Source organism: Pituophis catenifer, unplaced genomic scaffold (genome assembly GCF_029215685.1).
Source record: "Pituophis catenifer annectens isolate HBS135680 unplaced genomic scaffold, rPitCat1.0.hap2 SCAF_2, whole genome shotgun sequence".
Lineage (NCBI taxonomy): Eukaryota > Metazoa > Chordata > Lepidosauria > Squamata > Colubridae > Pituophis > Pituophis catenifer.
Window position 1 is genome coordinate 89469698 of NW_027256882.1, and position 23941 is coordinate 89493638.

Genomic DNA, 23941 nt, shown 5'->3' on the forward strand with positions numbered 1-23941 from the left:
CTTCTGTCTAATAGGTTATTTGTGACTGGCCACACACTCCCATCATTGTTGTTTTATGACTTTCTTAAAATTCATAAAGTCTTAAAATTTGAGATAAGCCACACACCTTCAGAATGACCCTTTTTCATGACAAATTTGGATTTTATTGTTTGGCAAAAGGAATCACGCAAAGCTGCATCCCCAAGATAGTTTTAAAATAGAGCTATTTGTAGGACTGGTAGGATGATTGGTATAATTCTGCAGTTTGACCATCATTTAAATCCAGATTGCAAGTCTGTACTGGATTGTAGTATCTGTGAATCTAGGGAAGCAAGCTCTAGTTTACCAAAGTTCTTGCTGCACTAAGTATTTCAAATATCATGATGCAATAGGTTTCTAAATAGGCTAACCTACACAGTTTAAGCAGAAAAAAATGTAGTGCCTTATTGAGAAAGAAAAGGGGGTGAGGAATGGGGAAGATAAGCAGCATTTAATGACTAATGACGAAGACTGTTGGTACAAATGAGAACTAACCTGAGAACTAACCTTTGAGTAACCTCCATTCTTGCTCACAATAGGGCAATTGTGGATTAGCTACTAAACAGGAACTTTCAGAAAAGTATCAACCTAGGTTCAAATATTTACAGCCTTAAAACATAAAAGACTTTGCAGATCAGGTAAATATTTTAATTTGCTTCACAAAGCAGGGAGACTGGTAGGGAAATGATTTTTTTTCACTTTAGAAACAGTCATAACCTGGTATTTCTAAAATTTCAAGCCAAGAATTTAAAAGACTATAATTTATGTAACTGGAAATCATCTGAGGAGAATCAGATGCATCTATTGGTAAGATATTCAGAAAACTGAGGAAGACACTACAATTTCCAGTTTTCTTTTTATAGTTTAGTTTGGATAACATTTCTCTGTATGCTTAAAAGCATTTTATTTTTCAGACAACACCAAAGAGGCTGGGAATATATTTTAATTTTCTGACATGTAATTAAACTTGTATTTGTTTGATTTATAAGCTCTTTAAAGAGTGACTCTAGTCTGAAGGGCTAATAATAGATCTTTCTAGGAGTTTTGTTTTCTATTGTTTTAAAACAAACATCTTCATTCAAAGTTCAAAGATACTTAACAGATATCTTTGAAGGGGAAATTCACACTTGGGTTAATCTGGATAACCTGGCTGGTATGCAGATCTAGCTGCCGCCTACTTTATGTTGGCTGACATTCTCTTTTAAAAACTCTCTAAAATAGTTTCAGTCTCTCTAGTTAGGTAACAGCCCTCAGAGAAGGTGATTTACAATTGTATTTTTTTCAAGCTTCTATTTTCTACAGAATTTGAGGGACATCAGATTGTCCTCAACACTTAATTATATTTAGTAATCCTATCTTTATTATTTTATAAGTAACTCAAGGAGGAAAACATATGTAGAGATGGGAAAGCCTGGGAAAAAAATGGAAAAATTGGAGGGGAGGAGGTTTTTTTCTGTCCCCCCCCCCATTTTTCCATTTTTTTTCTAGACCTTCCCATCTCTAGACGTATGTAATACTTCTTCCTCTTCCTATTATCCCCACAACAACCATCCTGTGAAGTGAGAGAGAGAGACTAGTCCAAAGTCACCCAGCCAGCTTTCATGCCTAAAGCTGGACTAGAACTCACAATCTCCTGGTTCCTTGCCAGCGCCTTCACTACTACACCAAACAGGCTCTGTGATGTTCCCATTTTCCTCAAAGAAGCTCACCCAAATTACTATGGGTATTATATGGAATATATACTGCAGGAACTCCTGAGTATTGCTATTTGTGAGCAACTCTTGGTCAAGTAAACTGACTTTTTATCTTTTATGGCAACAGCTTTCCTTCCAAATGGTTTCCAGATTGTCAGACACCAATAATTCCCAGGCAACATGGCCAATAACCATACCGGCTAGGAATTATGGAAATAAAGTTTAACATACTGTATATGGAGGGAACAAGGTTGTTCAAGTCTGGTGCATACTAACTTTTTCCAGTGCTGGAACTCATAGTTTCCTGCCAACACCTCACACAAATATACACACATCTTTAAAAATATAAAAGGCACGTCTTCTGTTAATGGAACTGAAATGGAGGAAAACTGTATAGTTTTGAAGGTTATTTTTGGATTGGTACACATGATCATTGATCATCTGGACATATACTGGAGAATGAAATCACAATGTGGTTTGCCTATCTTCTTCAAACTGGGAAATCATGACCTCAGTAAAACTTTAGATTTATAAAGGCCACTTGTCTATTGCTTAACCCTTGCACAACCAAAAGGAGAAATTTCAGATAGCTTAACTGGAGAATGACAGCATTCTTCATTCCTCTTTCCTATCTCCAGAACTAAGCACTAAAATGATGTCATAACATTAATCCTAATTTACATTGATAATCTAACCACCATTTTAATCAATTTATCCAGAGTTGTGGAAGAGAAATTGCCCATATGCACTCCAATGTATGCTTTCTCGCATAAACCATATTGAATAAAATTAACATGGGGACAGTATCAGACTTCCAGTTAGAGCCAATTCAGGCATACAGTGAGTTGATTAACTCATAAGCAAGGGTGGGATCCTCTCGGTTTAACAATCAGTTCAGTGATCACGCACAGTTTGAAGAAATATTCACTTCCATGTTTCTTCAGAGGAGCAACACAGCTGAGGGGCGGCAATCTGCTCTGCCACACGAATCAGCCGAGAAGCTAAAAGTAGGAAAATAGCGCAGGCAGGCAGGTGGGCCCATCTGACCGTCAGGGTGAACCGGTTCGCTCCCAGCTGATGTTGGAGCTACCGGTTCGCTTGAACCAGTCCGAACCAGTAGAATCCCACCCCTGCTCATAAGTACTTCTTTGTGTCCTCCTCTCTTACCCCAATCCCATTCTATACCCTACAAAGAAAGTTCTCACACATACACAACCAGTGTGTGTATCCATCTTTGTAAAAGTACAGAAGACAATTTGGAGGAACCCATTGAACTGTTCTTCCAGCCTGATTCATTCAGAAAAGGAGGGGTTGATGGACTCCAGCACCTTCAGACCATCACCAGACTTGTAGAGAGAACAGGGCACTGGAGTGAATCAACACCTTTCTCGTAACACAATCCATGTGGTCACACTCATGCTTCTCAGAGCTACCAAGCCACAAGAATTCCTAAAGCTTTTACATCTGCTCTGTGAAATGGAGGGGGCTGCAATCAGCCCACCTCTCCACAGGGCTCACCTCTCCCGGCAACTAATTTATCTCCCTCTGTCAGCAAACAGAGACATTAGCTCATCAGCAGCAATGCAATACCTACCCTGGGGGCAGGGAACCATTAACTCAAAGCCTTCTTGCTACAGGGGCCCCAAACAGCAGCCAAAGCAGAGGAAAGGAAGACTGCTCTTGTACCATTTTGCTAGGTCTGAGACGTGTCTAGTCGCCAATGCAATATATAACAGTGATAAGCAGGAAGCCTAGCTGGAGAACATACAGTAGATACAGTCATCTGCAGAGACTGTAGGAAAACAGTTTCATATGGAAACTCCTTTTTCCAATGTCTGTTGGAAAGTCGAGCTGGCCATGCCCACCCTGGCCACGTCCCCCCACAGCCACTCCAACGTCAAACACAACCCTGATGCAGCCCTCAATTAAATCGAGTTTGGCACTTCTGGTCTAAATGCTATGAGACCCATAACAGTTTCTACAATACTGAGGAGCTCAAGCCACAACATGGACCACCATTTTGGAAGCTATCCTTTGGCATAATACAGCCTTTTTCTAGGCCTTCTGAGGGAAGTCTTCAGTCATAAGATAGTTTAGACATTAAAACCACCAATTCATTCTTCAGGATGAAGAATGCAAATGGCTTCCTAGAAAGGAATAGAAAACTAGCCTTGAAAAACAATAATACATCCCCACCCTCAGTATAGTACTCTACAGCAGGGCTGGGCAACTATGGCCCCTTTATGACCTATGGACTTCAACTCCCAGAATTCCTGAGCCAGCTGGCTCAGGAATTCTGGGATTTGAAGTCCACAAGTCATAAAAGGGTTGCCGTTCCCTACCCCTGGTCTATAGGAAAGAGGCTTTGTCTGGAAATCACTTAGTTTCCCAAGATGGCCCTGGAATCAGTATGACCTTGTAAGTGCTGAGGCCCACCTCCCTGATCCCAATAAAAACGGAAAGGAGTACATCTGCTGGCACAGTTACTCATACTCTTCCTTCTTCCACAGCCTTCCACGAGGAAAAAGAAAGGTTCCCCAGAAACCTTTAAAGCAGGACTATGAAGAACATCTAGAAGCAGAATACATGATGTGCATTTGGGGCGGAGGGGGGCTTTATTCATATTAGTACTAAGAGTGTCCACTGCTGGATGGATTGAAAAGAATGCCAAGTCCACTCTCCTGGAGTTCAAAGGTAGAATTACTTGCTTATCCACAAGCCAGTAACAGTTCCTGCATACAGCTCAGGCTACAGCAGTAGAGATTATAGGAAAAGATGGATTGTGATAATATGCATACAAATATCAGTCCACCATGACTTTCCTCACAGGCTATTCCCCAATCTCTTCCACACAAATGCTGGTACAGCTTTTTCTGGAAGAAGCTTGGTTTGCCTCATATATCCTAGCACGTTTTCAATGCCATCATCAATATTTCCATGGATAGTTAGTATAAAGCAGAGGTTTTCAAACTTGGCAGCTATGCTGGCTGGAGAATTCTGGGAGTTGAAGTCCACAAGTCTTAAAGCTGCCAAGTTTGAAGACCTCTGCTCTAAAGAGTCAAGCAACTGTGTTCCTCAGCAACTCTCCTAGATAGGGCTCAATAACTACTATAGCCACCTGGTATGAACACACAAATAAGGAGTCATACCTTTAGGAAATGTCACTTTATCATATTAAAAAAGCACACCAACTATTGGGCTTCCGATCTCCCTCACAGATTTTTTTTTTCTTTGCCTCCGCAAAACTATTCTTTAAAAAAAATTTGGAGCAGCAGAAAAATAGGACACAATATGTATTTTAAAGATGCTAGTGTTTAGGACACTAAATGTATTTTAAAGATGCTCCTAGCATGTGATACAGTTTTGGAATGGAGATTTCCGAGTACTTGGGAAAGAATAAAGTATTTGTGTAAGTCCAGTTCAACATGGACATAAAAGGACCGAGCACTTGCTGACAAATCTCCGTGGAAGCCCAGCAGTAAAGCCCTGTTTTCTTGACGCAGATTCAAACTGTCTTTGGGCTTGTAAATATCACACTTAACACTGTGACAACAGATCCCAAGAGACATGCAAGCAATACCAAGGATAGAATGCTCTAGTAGGGCTGGAAGAGTGAGAATGGATAACGAGGTAGAGAGTTACAAAGGAATTAGGCCCTGATATTTGCCAGAGTCCTCTTTCAGAGCTATTTTTTTTCTCCAGATAAACAGGTGCTTCATCCGTTCATATTTTCAAAAAAGGAACACTACTGCAAGAAATAGACACTGCTATAAGAGGCAAGACCAGAAGAGGCTGAGCCAAACTTTTATGTTCCAAGGGTTAATGCACCCCAGCCTTTTCCAAAATAGCACTCTCCAGATATGTTTGAACAACAACTCCAGGAGTTTTGAGACAAATTCTAGAAATGTTGGAAAACCAACACAATCCACAGAATGCCACACCAGGAAAGAATGCTCTATAAAACCATATATCGGCAAAGTTAGAAGAAACAATGCCAGGAGTATTAATATTCAGAAAACGTGGAGGCGCAAAGAATAAGGAAGATGACCTTGATGGAAGCATGTAAGATCTATTGGTAGGGTGATGTGGGGAGACCTCTTTGTCTGGTATACCTAGTGGGGTGGATTCGGAGAGGAGAAAAATAGGAGAAAAGTGAAACTTATGGGCTTTTGAGGAATGGAATAATCAAATCAGATCAACTTAACCCTTTTAGATGTGAGCAATATTGGATGAGAACCGTGGTGGCGCAGTGGTTAGAATGCAGTACTGCAGGCTATTTCTGCTGACTGCCGGCTGCCAGCACTTTGGCAGTTCGAGTCTCATCGGCTCAAGGTTGACTCAGCCTTCCATCCTTCCGAGGTGTGTAAAATGAGAAGCCAGATTGTTGGGGGCAATATGCTGACTCTGTAAACTGCTTAGAAACGGCTGTAAAGCACTGTGAAGCAGTATATAAGTCTAAGTCAGGGGTGTGCCCGTGGGGTGCTTAGAGCTGGCCCGTGGGGCCACCCTGGAAACAACTAAGGATCAGCCCATGGTGCCTCTGCCAGTGAAAACGGAGCTCCATTTTCGCTGGCAGTTGGTTTCAGGAGGCCATCGCAGCCAGAAACGGGGCTCCATTTTCCCTGGCAGAGGGTTGCAGGAGGCCATCGCAGGCGGAAACAGAGCTCAGGATTCTGTTTTCACTGGCAGAGTGCTCAAGCTACCACAGGCGTCCCCGACACGAGTGACATCGAGCTGGCCATGCCCACCCTGGCCACGTCCCTCCACAGCCACCCCAACGTCAAACACAACCCTGATGCAGCCCTCAATGAAATCGAGTTTGGCACTTCTGGTCTAAATGCTATTGCTATGAGACCCATAACAGTTTCTACAATACTGAGGAGCTCAAGCCACAACATGGACCACCATTTTGGAAGCTATCCTTTGGCATAATACAGCCTTTTTCTAGGCCTTCTGAGGGAAGTCTTCAGTCATAAGATAGTTTAGACATTAAAACCAATTCATTCTTCAGGATGAAGAATGCAAATAGCTTCCTAGAAAGGAATAGAAAACTAGCCTTGAAAAACAATAATACATCCCCACCCTCAGTATAGTACTCTACAGCAGGGCTGGGCAACTATGGCCCCTTTATGACCTATGGACTTCAACTCCCAGAATTCCTGAGCTAGCATGCTGGCTCAGGAATTCTGGGAATTGAAGTCCACAGTTCATAAAAGGGCCATAATTGCTCAGCCCTGCTCTACAGCATAATACACACAGAAAGAACCTTTAAAGGAGAAGCAGTGCATACAGGCCCATCACCCCAGGTGTTAAAGGGCAAAGAAAGAGCTTGGAATACTCGGAGCAAGAACCAGGAATATCACAAGACCTGAAGCTGGGCAACCAGCATTTATCAAAAATGCACTAATCTTCCATTTTCTGGCACAGTTGAATTCCCTCCCTCCTCCCCACTTCCTTCCTTCTTTACAGACCAAATAAGTCTACAAACTGCCCTCTCTTGGCTGTATACTTAATCAGGCTGGGCAGGAAGTTCAAGACTCCAGGGTCTACCCTATGGACAGGCAGTCTATTCCCAGGCATACATCATCGCTGAGGCCCCACATCTCCACTCCAGGGAAAGCAGGCAGATCATGTTCCTTCTATAAGCCAGAACTTCCCTGTTTCCTGCCTGGGTTGAGGTTTCGGTCCTGAAGCCAGCTGCATCAGACAACACCTGGCCTTCGGCTTCCTTCCTTCACTCTCCACCCTCGGGCTTTTCCTTTGGCAACTTTCTGCATTACATGCTTCTTCATTCCCTGACCTTCCCAAACGCTGATGACCTTCCCATTGGATGTTCCATACCTGCTTGCTGTAGCCAACCTTGAAAGAAGAGTCAAGGCATTGAAACTGGCTCTCCATTCAAATATCTAGCTCTCCTGTTGAACCAATGTTGTGGAACCAACTGCTATTCTACTGTTACTAATATTTAAGCAGGGAAGGTTAATGTGATATGTTGCTTTTTAAGAATTGCACATGTGTATTGAAACTCATCTTTACTGCTCTTATTTGGCCCTGCTTTCAGGCACTGGTATTTGCATTTTACAGATATAGGAATTCACAAGCATTCCAGGAATATTATTACTGGGCCTTTTTCTAGTTTAACTAGAAATGTATATTTCGTATATGTGTGTGTGTGCTCGTGTGTACTTGATGACATGCATTTGGGGCAAGTAGGGCAGCCTTCCTCAACTGAACAGCAGGGGTGGGTTCTAAATTTTTTTACTACCGGTTCTGTGAGCGTGGCTTATTTTGTGGGCATGGCTTGATGGTCATGTGACAATTCTTTAGGATTTAGCAGAAGTACTGGTCTATCAGGCTTTTAACTGCTTGCAGAGCTGTACCGGTCTACCCATTTGTTTTTGGAGGCACCGGTCTACCACCACACTACCTTTTAACACTGATCAGTTGTAGGGTGGCCCTTTGAAGACCGGCAGCAAGAGTTTCAACATTTTTTTCCTTCTAGCCGATCAGCTGGGACTCAGGAGGCAGCAACAGATTGGGGGTGGGGCCAAATAAAAGGTAAGAATAACGCGGGGGGGGGAGGCGGGGGGGCAGAACCGGTTCGGTGATGTCATATCGTCACCGCTACCGGCTTGGCGGAACCGGGCGGAACCCACCACTGCTGAACAACATCCATCAAGTTTTATTTTATTTTATTTTTATTTTATTTTGAATTTGTATACCGCCCTTCTCCCTGAGGACTCAGGGCGGTGAACAGCCAAGTAAAAACATCAAGTACAAATATTAAAATACAGTTAAAATATACATATATAAATTTGGCCCCATTAATTAAAAACAATAAACAAAACACTTAAAAACACTTAAAAAATTAGGCCAGCCCGGCTTGCTGAAAAAGGAAGGTTTTAAGGGCACGGCGGAAGGCACCGAGGTCTTGGATTCTCCTTATCTCTGGAGGCAATTGATTCCAGAGGGTAGGTGCCCCCACAGAGAAGGCCCTCCCCCTGGGGGTCACCAGCCTGCACTGTTTGGCTGATGGCACCCCGAGGAGGCCCTCTCTGTGGGAGCGCACGGGTCGATGGGAGATTGTCGGTGGCAGCAGGCGGTCTCGAAGATAGCTAGGCCCTATGCCATGGAGCGCTTTAAAGGTGATAACCAACACCTTGAAGCGCACCCGGAAGACCACCGGGAGCCAGTGCAGCTCGCGCAGGAGCGGTGTTACATGGGAGCGCCAGGCTGCTCCCGTCACTACCCGCGCTGCTGCATTCTGGACCAGTTGGAGCCTCCGGGTGCTCCTCAAGGGGAGCCCCATGTAGAGAGCGTTGCAGTAGTCAAGGCGAGAGGTGACGAGGGCATGAGTGACTGTGCACAGGGAATCCCGATCAAGAAAGGGCCGCAACTGGCGGATCAGGCGAACCTGACAAAAGGTCCCCCTGGTTACAGCCGTCAGATGTTCCTCCAAGGACAGCTGCCTATCCAGGAGGACTCCCAGATTGCGAGCCCTCTCTGTGGGGGCCAACGACTCGCCCCCAATAGTCAGTGATGGAGTCAACTGACTATATCGGGATGCCGGGAGCCACAGCCACTCAGTCTTGGAAGGGTTGAGCCTGAGCCTGTTCCTCCCCATCCAGATCCGCACAGCCTCCAGGCACTGGGACATCACTTCAAGGGCATCGTTGGGGTGGCCTGGGGTGGAGATGTACAGCTGGGTGTCATCAGCGTACTGGTGGTATCTCACCCCAAAGCCACGGATGATCTCGCCCAGCGGCTTCACATAAATGTTGAACAGGAGGGGCGAGAGGACCGACCCCTGAGGCACTCCACATATAAGAGGCCTTGAGGTCGACCTCTGCCCACCTGCCAACACGAACTGCGACCGGTCGGAGAGAAAGGAGGAGAACCACCGTAATACGGTGCCCCCCATCCCCAACTCTTCCAGCCGGTGCAGCATGATACCATGGTCGATGGTATCAAAAGCCGCTGAGAGGTCTAACAGGACCAGAACAGAGGAACAACCCCTGTCCCGAGCCCTCCAGAGATCATCAACCAACGCGACCAATGCCGTTTCCGTGCTGTGTCCAGGCCTGAAACCCGACTGGAACGGATCTAGATAGGATGTTTCCTCCAAGAATTGTGGAAACTGTCGCGCGACCACACTCTCAACAACCTTCGCCAGGAAGCGAAGGTTGGAGACAGGACGATAGTTGGCCAATATTGCCGGATCCAGGGACGGCTTCTTGAGGAGAGGCCTCACCACCGCTTCTTTCAAGGCGGCGGGGAAGTGACCCTCACTCAACGAAGCGTTGATAACACCCTGGAGCCAGCCTCGTGTAACCTCCCGGGAGGCCAGTACCAACCAGGAGGGACACGGGTCCAGTAAACATGTGGCCGCACTAAGTCTCCCCAAAATCCTGTCCACATCATCCGGAGTCACAGCATCAAACTCCTCCCAGGTAACATTCTCAAGACTATTCCTCGTCACCCTGCCCTGATCTACCCAGTCAGAGTCCAAATCCCCCCGGATCTGAGCGATTTTGTCATACAGGTATTGTCCGAAATCCTCCGCCCTGCCTTCCAAGGGATCCTCCCGCGCTCCCGGATGGAGCAGGGAGCGGGTTACCCTGAACAGGGCGGCCGGACGATTCCCTGATGACGCAATAGAGGCGGAAAAGTAGTTAAACTTTGCCGTCTTTATCGCCACTAGGTAGGTCTTAATATGCGACCTTACCAGTGTTCGGTCAGATTCAGCGAGACTGGCCCTCCAACCACTCTCTAGGCGTCTTTTCCGGCGTTTCATCTCCCTCAGCTCCTCGGTGAACCAAGGAGCCACGAGGGATCGACACCGGGTCAGAGGCCGCAAAGGCACGACTCGATCCAAGGCCCCACCAGCCGCCCGATCCCAGGCAGTTACCAGGTCCTCGGCCGAGTCGTGTGCCAGATCTTCAGGAATTGGCCCAAGCTCCGTCTGGAACCTATCAGGATCCATCAGGCGCCTGGGGCGGATCCATCTAATTGGGTCCGCCTCCCTGCGGCGGGGTGTAGCGGTTCGAAGGTCCAGACGAAGGAGTGAGTGATCTGACCATGACAAGGGTTTCATGTCTATATCCCCTATAATAAGACCACTCAACCACTGGCCAGAGACAAAAATCAGGTCCAGTGTGTGTCCCCCCCTGTGAGTGGGGCCATGAACTAACTGGGTCAGGTCCATGGCCGTCATGGAAGCCATGAACTCCCGAGCCATCTCTGACGTTTCACCAACGGACGGCAGATTGAAATCACCCATGACCATAAGCCTGGGTGTATCAACTGCCACCGTGGCTATCACGTCGAGTAGCTCGGGCAGGGCCGTTGCCACGCGGCAGGGAGCCAGGTACGTAAGCAACAAGCCCATCTGAACCCCATGACCCCATCTCACAAAGAGGGACTCACACCCGGCAATCTGTGGCACAGTGGTCTCCCTCGGACCCAGACCTTCGTTAATAATAACCGCCACCCCCCCCGCCCCTCCCCTGGGCCCTCGGCTGATGGAATGCTCTGAAGCCTGGTGGACACATCTCAACCAGAGGGACCCCTCCCTCCGGGCCCAACCAGGTCTCCGTAATACCCGCCAGGTCCGCTCCCTCCTCTTGAATAAGATCGTAAATGAGGGGGCCCTTATTTACCACGGACCTGGCGTTGCACAGCATCAGCCGGAGGCCCAGGTCCTGAGTATCTGAGCCACCTAGTATCCGAGGGGAGCCTTGAGGACCGGGGCGTGCAATCGCTCTCAAGTAGCGAGTGCGCACCCCCGGCACAGGATAAGGTCCTCTGCTCCCGCCATATCTGCCCCTCCCATTCACCGTGCTGATGACATCCCCAATCCCTCGTCCTGCGCCCTCCAGCCCGTTACCCTGTGCCAGGCTGAGCCCTGACCTAGGTGGATTACCCCCCCCATCCCCTTTGGTCGCCCTCCCAGTTCCCCTTAAAAAATTATTAAAAACCCTAATTAAAAAACCCCTCAATCCCCGCTTTAAAACATGCCACCTCTCGGGGCTCCAAAGCCCGTCCTTAAGGTAGGCCTTCGATAGAGTGGAAGGCCATCGCCGCGAGAGGGGGGCATCTCGCAGCGCAAGCAAATCTGCCGAGGTATAAGCCATACAAGTATGATGAGATGGAAAAGGGGAACCTTGGATGTCAGCGAAATTTAAAGATAGTCATTGAGGTGAGAGATGGCAAAAGAGGCTGGCCAGGATGAAGCTGGGGCCCCCTCACTCTCTCACAGTGATGGGGCGACCAGATCAGATGGTTGCAGTGCAGGTGGATGGCCACAGCCGTTCTCTCACCGCGGCTGGATGTAAAAGGCCAACAATAGTCACTTTCTCCCTGCAGATGGAGCAGCAGTCCTTGACCTGGACTCTCAGCTTCTCCCTCCAGCCTGCAATCTCTCCTCCCCCGAGCCAAGGCCTAAAGGTGGAAATCGGGCGGCAGGAATAAACTAGCCAGCAGCAGAAGGAGATAGAGAACAAACATAAAAATCCAGGAGGGTGATAATAAAGTCCCAGAGTCAGTAGTGATGGAAAAATGGGCCGACCTAATAGAGAGTCCAGGTAGCAACGGGGGGGAGGCCATTTTCATAGGGGGGGGGCGAATCCAAGGGGGAAACCAGATGGTAATTGGAATCCCCCTCTATCACTCCCCAACTCCCTTCGATGTTCCGGGCCAAATCCCCCCAAGTTCAACCTGGCCCAAAATTATATATGCAGTAATCAAAATGATATAGATGGGGACAGTTTGGGGAAGAAGAGGCCCTCAATGAAAACAAGTTTTAAAGGACAGCAAAAATATCTGGCAGAATCCTGAAAGGCAGAGGGTGATTCTATTGGCCTTCAGCACCTCAGGAAGGACTTCCATGTTCTGCCTCTCACCTTGATCAAAAACCTGACCTCATTACAGTTACACTTGACTTGTATGACTTAGGCAGTTCACATCATCTGGCATGGATTTCTAACCTAAATTTCCAACCCTGGAATAAACTTTCTCTGCTTAACAGAGCCATACTCTAAGTTTGCAACCTTTCTCCTCCACAGTTCTGGTAGAATCAAACTTCAACAAGTGTTTTAGGTATCTAACCAGGGTTTTCAGAAATCTGCCAATGATCCCATCCTCAGTAAAAAGCAGTTCTGCATCCAGTTCCCAAGCTACCAGACAAATTGGGAAAATGTCCCATATAAGGCTATGTACAGCACCTGGGGGAGGCACCTCTTCCATCTGGCCAATGAACTTCCTTGGAAAATGCCCACCTTGCTTCAGCCTTATTTAAAAGCAAGGAGTGTATTTTTATCCTGTTTTCCATTTGACCTCAGCAGTCCTCCCTGGTTTTCAGAACTCAGCTTTGGGACAGCTGAACAAGATGGGCATAAATCATTCCATCTGCTTTTTTCTGTCATCAATCATTCCCTCATTCTTTTGGATATGACATCTACGCCCCATACAATATCATCATCCTGGCTGTTGGTTTAGGTAATTCTTCAAATAACCTTACTATAGCACATTTTCCCTACTAGGAGAGAGGCATCAAGCACAAGAAAAAGCAGACCACTTGGTATGATGAACAGAGTCAGGAACTTAAGGAATGGAATTCATCCAGCTTCATACTCCTTGGCAAGTTGTGCCAAGCTACATATATCAGAACAAACATAAAAAGCTTGGGTTTCTCCAGCTGTACATGAGTTGCAAGACCACTCTGACACATTGCTGCAATAAGGAAACCAAAATATTTCATCTACTCGCCCAGTGTGTGACTCACACATCTTTCTACTTGCACACTGGAACTATGCAAAAGTTACAAGCTCACAATGACCTAAAGAAAGCAGGTAGCACAGAACAGTCATACATTCCATGAACCCTCAAGTTCTAAGACATAGGATTTAATGAGTCAATAGGTTCTGCTGTACTGCAATTGGTTAATGTTTATTTAGTATCTACCCCACAGTACAGAAACCAGACACATGATAAACTCCATATTCCTGGAAGATAGTTTCTTCCATCTCTCAAATCCAGTAGGATGTTCTAACCACATAGACAAAATGAGCTAGATGTCTTGATTATTCAGTGTTCTAATATCGGGAATAAAAGAGCATCTCTGAAGAAGAGACCGGCCAAACTGTAGAGAAATTTGCCCAACAAATAATTTCTTTTTTTAAAAAGTAAGAAGCCTCAAAACTTCTTGGTGAGCTAGAAAAATGTGGGATAGACAGCATCACCACCAGATGGATTTGTAACTGGCTGACAAACCATACCATCCAGTGGTAAAATGTAAAATTTGTTACTACTGGTTCTGTGGGTGTGGCTTGTTTGGGGGGGGGGAATGTGACTGGGTGGACGTGGCCAACATTTTTTTTTAACTTTTAAAAGCATTTTTTCTACAACCGTAAGAGGTTGCAGAAAAAAATGCTTTTAAAAGCCTCTGACAATCCCAGCTGAGCCGTACAATCATCAGAGGCTTTTTTTTTTTACTTTTAAAAGCATTTTTTCGGCCAAAGAGGTTGTAGAAAAAATGTTTTTAATTTTTTTTTAAAAAGCCTCTGATGATCGTGCAGCTCAGCTGGGCATGGGGGGACCCAGGGATGTTTGCTACCGATTCTCCGAACTACCCACCGCCATCGCTATCGGATCAGGTGATCCGGTCCAAACCGGGAGCATTTCACCCCTGGTACCATCCTTAATAGTACTACATCTACATGGAGGGAAGTAAGCAGTGGGGTGCCACAGGGTTCCATCTTAGGCCCAGTACTCTTCAATATCTTCATAAATGACTTAGATGATGGACTAGAAGGGGAACTCATCAAATTTGCAGATGACACTGGCAGGAATAGCCAACACCCCAGAAGACAAGCTCAGGATCCAAAAAGATATTGACAGACTTGAACAATGGGCCCTATCCAACAACATGAAATTTAATGTGGTTTTCAGAAAAGCAAGGTTTTACACTTAGGCAGGAAAAACCAAAGGTACAAATACAGATTAGGTGAAACCTGGCTCAAAAACAGTAACTGTGAGAGGGACTTTGGAGTCCTAATGGACGATCGCTTAAATATGAACCAACAGTGTGCAGCAGCAGCGAAAAAAGCTAATACAATCCTTAGTTGTATAAATAGAGGCATAGAATCAAAATCATGTGAAGTATTAGTACTGCTTTATAAAGCCTTAGTAAGGCCACACCTGGAATACTGCATCCAGTTTTGGTCACCACATTACAAAAAAGATGTTGAGACTTTGGAAAAAGTGCTAAGGAGAGCAACTAAGATGATTAAAGGCCTGGAGACTAAAACATATGAAGAACAGTTGCAAGATTTAGGTTTGGCTAGTCTAGAGAAAAGAAGGATTAGAGGTGACATGATAGCAGTATTCCAATATTTGAGAGGTTGCCACAAAGAGGAGGGGGTCAACTTATTTACCAAACCACCAGAAGGCAGGACAAGAAACAATGGGTGGAAACTAATCAAGGAGAGAAGCAACCTGGAACTAAGGAGAAACTTCCTAACAGTGAGAACAATTAACCAGTGGAACAGCTTGCCCTCGGAAGCTGTAGGTGCTTCATCACTGGAGGTTTTTAAGAAGAGACTGGACAGTCACTTGCCTGAAATGGTATATGGTCTCCTGCTTGAGCCAGGGGTTGGACTAGAAGACCTCCAAGGTCCCTTCCAGCTCTATTCTGATGATGATGAATTCTAATTCATAAAATGACTTATTGGCAATCATCAAACTTCAGAACTATTAATCTCTGTTTTTCCAGAAAAGAAACTCAGCCTCTTGCTCAGGACTAGGTAATAGCAGAAACTTTAAGAACTTGATACAGGTATAATAGCTGTTAACGTCAGACTAAAAGAAATCATATCTATGCAGAAGATCCATCTGATGAAGAACATAGAAATCATGCTCCTTCTGTATTGGTCAGTCATGCCTTTTCTTTTCATCCTTTTCAACAGACTTTTGGTTATGTTTGAATGAATGAATGAATGAATGAATGAATGAATGAACCTGTTCTCTATTTATTTATAGAGGGCTCTATAGCAAATCCTATAGCTCAGGGGTGGGTTCTACTGTTGTGGCCCGCCAGCGGCCTGCGCGGATTGTTGCTGATCCCGACAAGGAGGAGGCTGGTGTGGTGTTGCGCCAGCAGCCTGTGCAGCCAGTGCTTGAGTCGGACAGCGAGGAGGCTGAAGAAGATGTGGTGCCAGAGGCAGGGATTCAGCCAGGGCCTTCAGAACCTCCAAAGGCTCCTTTAAGTGAAGAGGATGAAGTGGAGGAGCCTCTTCTCAATGCACAAGCACGCAGAGCTGCCAAAAGGCAGGCGTGGTTACTTAGGAGGAGGTCTCCTTGAGAGTAAGGCTTGGGGCTAATTGGCCACTCCCTTACCCTATTTAAGTTTGCACACAGCTTGTAAAAAGCTGCAGGAAACAACGTGTGTTTGTCCGTTCGTTCACTGATCATTGAGTTTGAATTTTCTCTGCAAACCTGGTTTCTGGGCTTTCTGCCAACTCTAGTAAGACTCTATCTTATCTGTGGAATTTCTGGCAGGTTGTTAAGAATGTTTTATTAACAGTCTGCATTTGCAAAAGACTGAGTTTTGAAGTAAACTGAGTTTTGTTCGGAGTTTGTGTGTGCTACATTCTTTGGGATCCGTAGCTGGGGCAGAACATCTACTTACCTTTACTACCGGTTCGCATCACGCCCATGCATGCTTCTGCGCATGCGCAGATCACTTATGATGACGTCCGGGTCAGTGGGCAGAGCCTCCCACTGGTTTTACTACCAGTTCTTGCGAACTGGTCCAAACCGGGGGCAACCCACTATTGCTATAGCTGCTGTAGGTTTCTTTACTTCTTCCTGGATAACTGCAGTAGTTAAGGATAGAATTCATGGGAATAGCATTCATGGCAATCAAGATCAGCTGATCTTGTTATAACATCCAGAAAGATATTAGTTGACCTTTCGGTAATGGAACCATTTGATTCTCAGGACATGAAACCCAGTTTTTAAACAAAAAGAAGGGAGCAATGAGCAAGTCCAAACTTAAACCATCATAGGCCTCAAAAGGCACTTTGAGATAGAATAAGAAATAAACCTAGCCTATATTTCTAAGGTGTTGCTGCATACAACCACCTACAGTATATCAGTATGAAACTGGTCAGAGGCAGCATCCCCATGTATTTATTTGTAGTTTTCGGGCAAGATGTAACTGAATTTTAAAGGTATGTTTATTTATTGTTTTATATCATATTTTAATTATATGACTGTAAGCTGCCTAAAGTTACCTCGGCAAGATGGATGCCTTAGAAGTTTAATAATAAATAAATAAATAAAAAGATACCATGCTCTGAGCATTGTAGTTTGCTTATAAATCAAAACTAAATGAACACCAAAACTATTCTCTTATAGGCTTTTGACAGGTCAAGAGGTTGACAAACTAGGCTACAGTTATCTAAATGTTACAGAATAACAGAAGAAACCTTGTGTATTACAGCAGGAAAGGTTTTTTAAAAAAATTCATTGTGTATTCCTCCTCACTCTAGCTAAATGCCAGACTTGAGGCTGACTCAGCTGCCTGACTTTGTCTGAGTTAAAAGTAAAGAACAAGTTAAGAGAACAGACCGCCCAGTTTTAGTTCCCATCAGACACCAGCTAATTCATGCAGAAAGGATGACTTTAGTTAAAGTATAATTTAAAACTGTCGAACTGGCCTATACTTGGGAGCCTGTACAAAATGTTAGCCGAAGTGGCCTACATAATACAAATACAAATACAAATCATAATATCTGAAACAGAATGCCTGCTCCAATAGCATCTCCCATCATCTCTCCCTTCTTTCTCTACTAGATACGTATGCCAACATTTGCAGGAAAGAAGCCCACACACATAGCAGAATAGGGTGGAGATGCTAAAGAACATAACTGTCTCTTCCAAGAAAGACCCACATTCATCTTTGCAGAATCACACACTAAAATGTTAGAGAGCTGCTTCTGCTTTTGGCTGCATCTCCATTCAAGGTACCAGCTATATTGATCAGGGTGGATTTGATTTAAATCAATTGAATTCAAATCATGATTTAAATCATGATTTAAATCACTAGTAAAAAGGCTTGATTTAAATCAACTCGATTTACCGTAAATCATAATTTTTAAAGAGCAACTGTCATCTCTGTTCTGCAGCAGCTCCTCCTCTGACCCGCTGTTGACTCACTGACAGTCCCAATATTGCAGAATATATAGCCTCATGCTACATAACTAAGCTCCGTTTCATGCTGAATAAACTAAATTATTAATGTATCTTAAATAGAAAACTATCTTTAGATAGATTTTTACTCCAAAAGCATTTTATTAAAATAAATTTGATAAAAATTTTAAAAATCCAATTTAAATAAAAAAATCCATTGTTTTCTTTTAAATCATCGATTTTTATCCACCCTGATGCTGCATTCACTAAAGTGGCCTTAATTAAGCTACTCTTTCTCATCCTTGTGCCCTTAACCACTAGCTATGGACAGGGGGAACTGAGAACTAAGGGGAAGAAAGCCCCCCAAATGCTAGTCAAGCTCTGCTCTTCCACAAAGCCATCTCAGAACAGATGGGCTCTAGAAATCCATTTCAGTCATCCTGGGCCAAGAATTCCTTAGAAGCACGACTCCAAAAGGGAAAGCAGTCTTCTGGGAACTCACTTCATTTTCAGACAGTAGTAATTGACTGCCTTCCTAGTTATTTATGGGTAACTACTAAGAACTGGATCTGGATTATCTGAAAGATAATTATTCCCATATTAAACTTGAACCAACTTTCTGATCTTCAAGGATTGTTCTTAAGAGTGCAAAGGACAAAACATGTGAAAAGTACGTGCCCTCCTTCCCCACATTACACTGATTTAGAAACACCTATTCAGTCTGGAAAAAAGACTTCATTCGTTAGGATAGAGATATCTAACCCAGAATGAACACCTGATCTTGGAATAGGACATTCTGCCTAAGAAGCACTACAGAAACCATAACCTTAGAAAGCAGTCCCAAAAGAGGGCTCCTATACCTAGAAATAGAACAGTTTTCCATACATTTCCATCTTTAATTCCTCTTCCAAATGCCCATATCCTGTCCACCATAGGCACAAGCATTGTGTCCTCTAAGCTAGCATTTGTAAGAAAGCAAACCAGAAACAAATATATATATATATGTGGTATGAAGCTGCAAAATGTCAATTCCTCTTCACATTTTGGGTCCTGGATTAAAACACGGCTCAGGATTCAGGAAAGCTAAAACTCATATTCTCCCAAACCAAAAGGATGACATCCATTCAGGGTCGTGCTGAGGATTTTGTGCAATTCCTGCACGATAAAGTCGCTCGGATTCGGGATGGCTTGGACTCCGACTGGATGAGTCCACGGGAGGAGACGAGGGCAGGTCTTGAGAATGTTACCTGGGAGGAGTTTGATCCTGTGACTCCCGAGGATGTGGACAGGGTTCTGGGTAAGATTAGTGCCGCCACGTGTTTATTGGACCCGTGTCCCTCCTGGTTGGTGCTGGCCTCCCGGGAGGTTACACGAGGCTGGCTCCAGGGGATTATAAGTGCTTCTCTGAGTGAGGGTGCCTTTCCTGCCGCCTTGAAAGAGGCGGTAGTGAGGCCCCTCCTCAAGAAGCCTTCCCTGGACCCGGCTGAATTAGCCAACTATCGTCCAGTCTCCAACCTTCGTTTTGTGGCGAAGGTTGTTGAGAGCGTGGTGGCACGACAACTTCCCCGGCACCTGGATGAAGCTATCTATCTAGACCCGTACCAGTCGGGCTTCAGGCAGGGGTACAGCACTGAAACGGCATTGGTCGCGTTGGTGGATGATCTCTGGAGGGCTCGGGACAGGGGCTGCTCCTCTGTCCTAGTCTTATTAGACCTCTCGGCGGCTTTTGATACCATCGATCATGGTATCATGCTGCAGCGGTTGAGGGGGTTAGGAATAGGGGGCACCGTTTTGCGGTGGTTCTCCTCCTTCCTCTCCGACCGCTCGCAGTTTGTGTTGGCAGGGGGACAGAGGTCGACCTCGAGGCATCTCGCATGGGGAGTGCCACAAGGGTCGGTCCTCTTGCCTCTCCTGTTCAACATTTATGTGAAGCCGCTGGGTGAGATCATCCGTGGTTTCGGGGTGAAGTGTCATCTGTACGCTGACGATACTCAGCTGTACATCTCCACCCCAGACCACCCCAACGATGCCCTTGATGTGATGTCCCGCTGCCTGGAGGCCGTGCGGGCCTGGATGGGGAGGAACAGGCTCAGACTCAACCCCTCCAAGACCGAGTGGCTGTGGCTTCCGGCACCCCGATATAGTCAGCAGGTGCCATCGCTGACTATCTTTGCCCCCCACAGAGAGGGCTCGCAATCTGGGTGTCCTCCTGGACGCACGGCTGTCTTTAGAAGAGCATATGACGGCCGTGGCCAGGGGGGCCTTTTATCAGGTTCGCCTGATTCGCCAGTTGCAGCCCTTTCTGGATCGGGACGCCTTGCGCACGGTCACTCACGCCCTTGTCACCTCCCGGTTGGACTATTGTAATGCTCTCTACATGGGGCTCCCCTTGAAGAGCACTCAGAGGCTCCAACTGGTCCAGAATGCGGCCGCGCGGGTGGTTATGGGTGCAACTCGTTGCGCCCACGTGACACCCCTCCTGCGCGAGCTGCACTGGCTCCCAGTGGTCTTCCGGGTGCGATTCAAGGTGTTGGTTACCACCTTTAAAGCGCTCCATGGCATAGGACCCGGGTACCTTCGAGACCGACTTCTGCCACCAATAGCCTCCCACCGACCAGTCCGCTCCCACAGAGAGGGTCTCCTCCGGGTGCCATCAGCCAAGTTATGTCGGCTGGCGACACCCAGGGGGAGGGCCTTCTCTGTGGGAGCTCCAGCCCTGTGGAATGAACTGCCCCTGGAAATACGAAAGATTTCCGACCTCCGGGTGTTTCGCTGCGCTCTGAAGACCCTGTTGTTCCGCCAGGCAGGGCTATTAACATAACGTTTTAAATTGGGGTATTTTAAATTTCTGGGATTTTAATTGGAGCCTAATTATTTAATGATTTTAAATTTTAAATTGTTGTTGTGTTTTTTGTGTTTTTAAATAGGCTGTACACCGCCCTGAGTCCTTCGGGAGAAGGGCGGTATAGAAATAAAATTATTATTATTATTATTATTATTATTATTATTATTATTATTATTATTATTATTATTATTATTATTATTTTTATTATTATTATTCATCAATCAAGCTGAACAATATATGAACCATATCCTGGAATAGCCATTTGGGGGTTTAGATATTCCCCACCTGCTGTCTATATAATATACAATTTAGCTGTTGCCATTCTGTTTTATTTTAGAATAATACATCTGCTATTCTCTAGATTTAGACTATAAAATCTTCTATGTGATCACATCTATTGAAAACTCTAAATATGGTAATCAGGCATTCCTGCACACGTGACTAAGGGTATGTTCCAGTAGTGGGTTCCACTTACCTTCGCTACCGGTTCAAAACCAGGAGCGCGCATGTGCACAGAGCGTCCGTGATGATGTCCAGGCGGGTGGGTGGAGCCTCCCACCACCGCCACTACCAGTTCACCCGAACCGGGGCGAACTGGTAGAAACCCACCACTGGTATGTTCAATATCTCACAAATTTTTTACTAATATTTGAATGGGAGATGCACTCCACTATTTATTTTCCATGCTAGAAGTTTCTGCATTTTGTGTCCAGCGGTTTCACACCAGTGGTGGGTTGCTCCCGGTTCGGCCCGGTTCAGGCGAGCCGGTAGTGGTGATAATGTGACGTCACCGAACCGGTTCTCTTTGACTAGGAGTTGGGCCCTCCCAGCTGCCCCCGCGTTATTCCTATCTTTATTTCTTTTTTTTTTAGCCCAGCTGATAGGCGCGGCAGAGTGGATTGCCGCACCTCAGCTGGTGGAAACCTAATGCGCTTGTGCAGAGCGCAAGTTTGGCAATCGTGCGCAAAGCGCGTGCGTGAAGAGAACCGGTGGTCACACCGGTTAGAACCCATCAATGTTTCACACTGTCCTCTGCCCTATGTTTTTACTCGTATCATAATTGGGGTACTACAGCCATCAAGATCAGGGGTTTTCAAACTCTTTTAGACCCAGAAGCTGGTTAAAGATAATTTTTTCCAGCCTCTCTAATCAAGAGGTAAATCTGCAGTGTGTTTGCTTCAGCAGCCCATATACTAAAATTGTTATGATATAGGGACAATTAGCATGGCTCCTGCACATGGATGAAGGCCCCCCTTTTTTTTAAAGAGACAAAAGTATAGAATAGTGGCAAGGGAGCATGTTATTTTGTTCCTAGTGTCATAAAACTCCAAGTTCTCACATACCCTCTGAGTTTTATGAAACAAAGGTTTTACTGAATTACAACTCCCAAAGTCCTCACTAAAGTCACACTGGCTGAGAATTGCAATTCAGTTTCCATTAGAAAGCAACAAGTTTCACCTCCAGTCTTTGAATAGTTCTATTGCCCCTTTCCTCAACCTGGTCCATGTAGTCATAGAGTATCCAGCTGGACTGAAAGGCATCTTCAGCATTTTTCCACCGCATTAAATGCCTTATTAATTTTTAACAGAAACAAATCCTAGCTTAATCATTCCTGATACGTCATAATCAACATATCTGACCATCTCCTTCCGGAAGTTTCCCAGCATTTATTAAGCAGAAAAGGAAATTAACATTTTTTTAACCAAGAAGAGGAAAGCATATACTGAAAAATGAACACATTGATTTTGGAAGGACAAAAGTAAAATGAGGCAACTCTAGTGGAAATATGTAACAGTGCCAGAATCAGCAATGAATCTTTGCACCATATTCCCTCTGAAGCTTGCCAAAATAGACAATAGTACTCTGCCAGAGTACAGGTCAGTGGTAGCCATCTGCCTTTGCCCAACGGTAGGGGAAGGAAGGAAGGAAGGAAGGAAGGAAGGAAGGAAGGAAGGAAGGAAGGAAGGGAGGGAGGGAGGGAGGGAGGGAGGGAGGGAGGGATATTGACTATTCTTAGCCGCGATGCCTGCTGGCAAATGCAGTGAGCCACAACATAGGAAGGAACATGCCACAGCATAGGAAGGAAACTTTTCCCAAGGCCTGACCACTAAGGAAGGGCCCACCTCGCTTGCAAAAGGGATGGGCTGCTGTGGCATGTTAGGGCCAAGGAGAGGGGCTGCAATTCTTGTCTGGTATGTTTGTGGGAGGCACTAGCTGGGGTCTCGCCACAGAACGGCTCTACCCTGTCTAGGCTGGGGCTTTGTTAATAGCTGGCTGTGAGCCAAGAGAAATCTTTTTCCAAAAGGAGAGAGGGAGGGAGTGGGAATAGCTGGGGCTGTTTCAGCAGAAAACCTCCTAGCAGGAAAGCAGATCTCATTCCCCCCCACCCCCAGATGGCCAAGCAGAGAATAAAAACAGGACTGCCCCAGACAAACCGAACTGGAAAGAGAGTGGTGCTCTGGAGGGTGAGAGGTGTACAAAAAAAGAATTTAGGAGCGGGTTTGCACGGGGAGGAGGTGCCTAGCTCTGGGAGACTTCGTGGTGCCCTTCTCCAGCCCTGAGGGCTTCTAGCTCATAAAGAAACCTTCTGCTTTGCCAAAGGGCTGCAGGCGTCAGCAGTGGCTGCATTCAGCATTCCTAGGCTTATAAGGCAATTCCAAGGAGAGGGGGGGAAACTGTCTGCAAGCCATCTAGTGACAGCTTTGTAAGCAGCCAAATCAACCCCAAGAGGCACTTTCAGGTCAAGAATAATCCACACTGGGCGACAGAAAGATGGCCCTCCAAGCCCAGAAAGCAAGCCCAAGGTACACTTAATAATGAACAATAGGAAATACTGAGAAAATGCCTGTGGATCCTAAGGGGCAGCTGTTCACTAATCTTAACAATAAAGTAGAGTTCGTGGCACTTTGTGGCTGAAATGTCTTCATAGGTTTCTTAGTTTGTTTGTTTGTTTGTTTGTTTTGGTTGGAGGATGTCAGTCCCAGAAGGTACACAGACAAACCCATTAGTTTTCTTAGTGAAATTTATCAGAAAGGGTTGGTCTTTGCTTTCTTCTCAGTACACAGAGAGACTGATTTGCCCAAAGTCACCCAGCTGGCTTTGTGCCTAAAGCAGGACTAGAACTCATCATCGCTTGGTTTTTAATCCCAATATCAATCTGGCCCTTCATGCATCCATTATGGCCTTATAAAGA

General features: G+C 45.6%; 1 protein-coding gene and 1 pseudogene across 1 annotated transcript in view; one reads left to right on the forward strand and one right to left on the reverse strand.

Annotated features, from left to right (window-relative positions):
* Positions 1 to 23941, reverse strand: part of LOC139312396 (PDZ and LIM domain protein 7-like) — a 58113-nt gene that overhangs the window by 24975 nt on the left and 9197 nt on the right. The gene's annotated exons all lie outside the window — the stretch shown is intronic.
* On the forward strand, positions 21918 to 22010 carry LOC139313548 (U6 spliceosomal RNA; annotated as a pseudogene).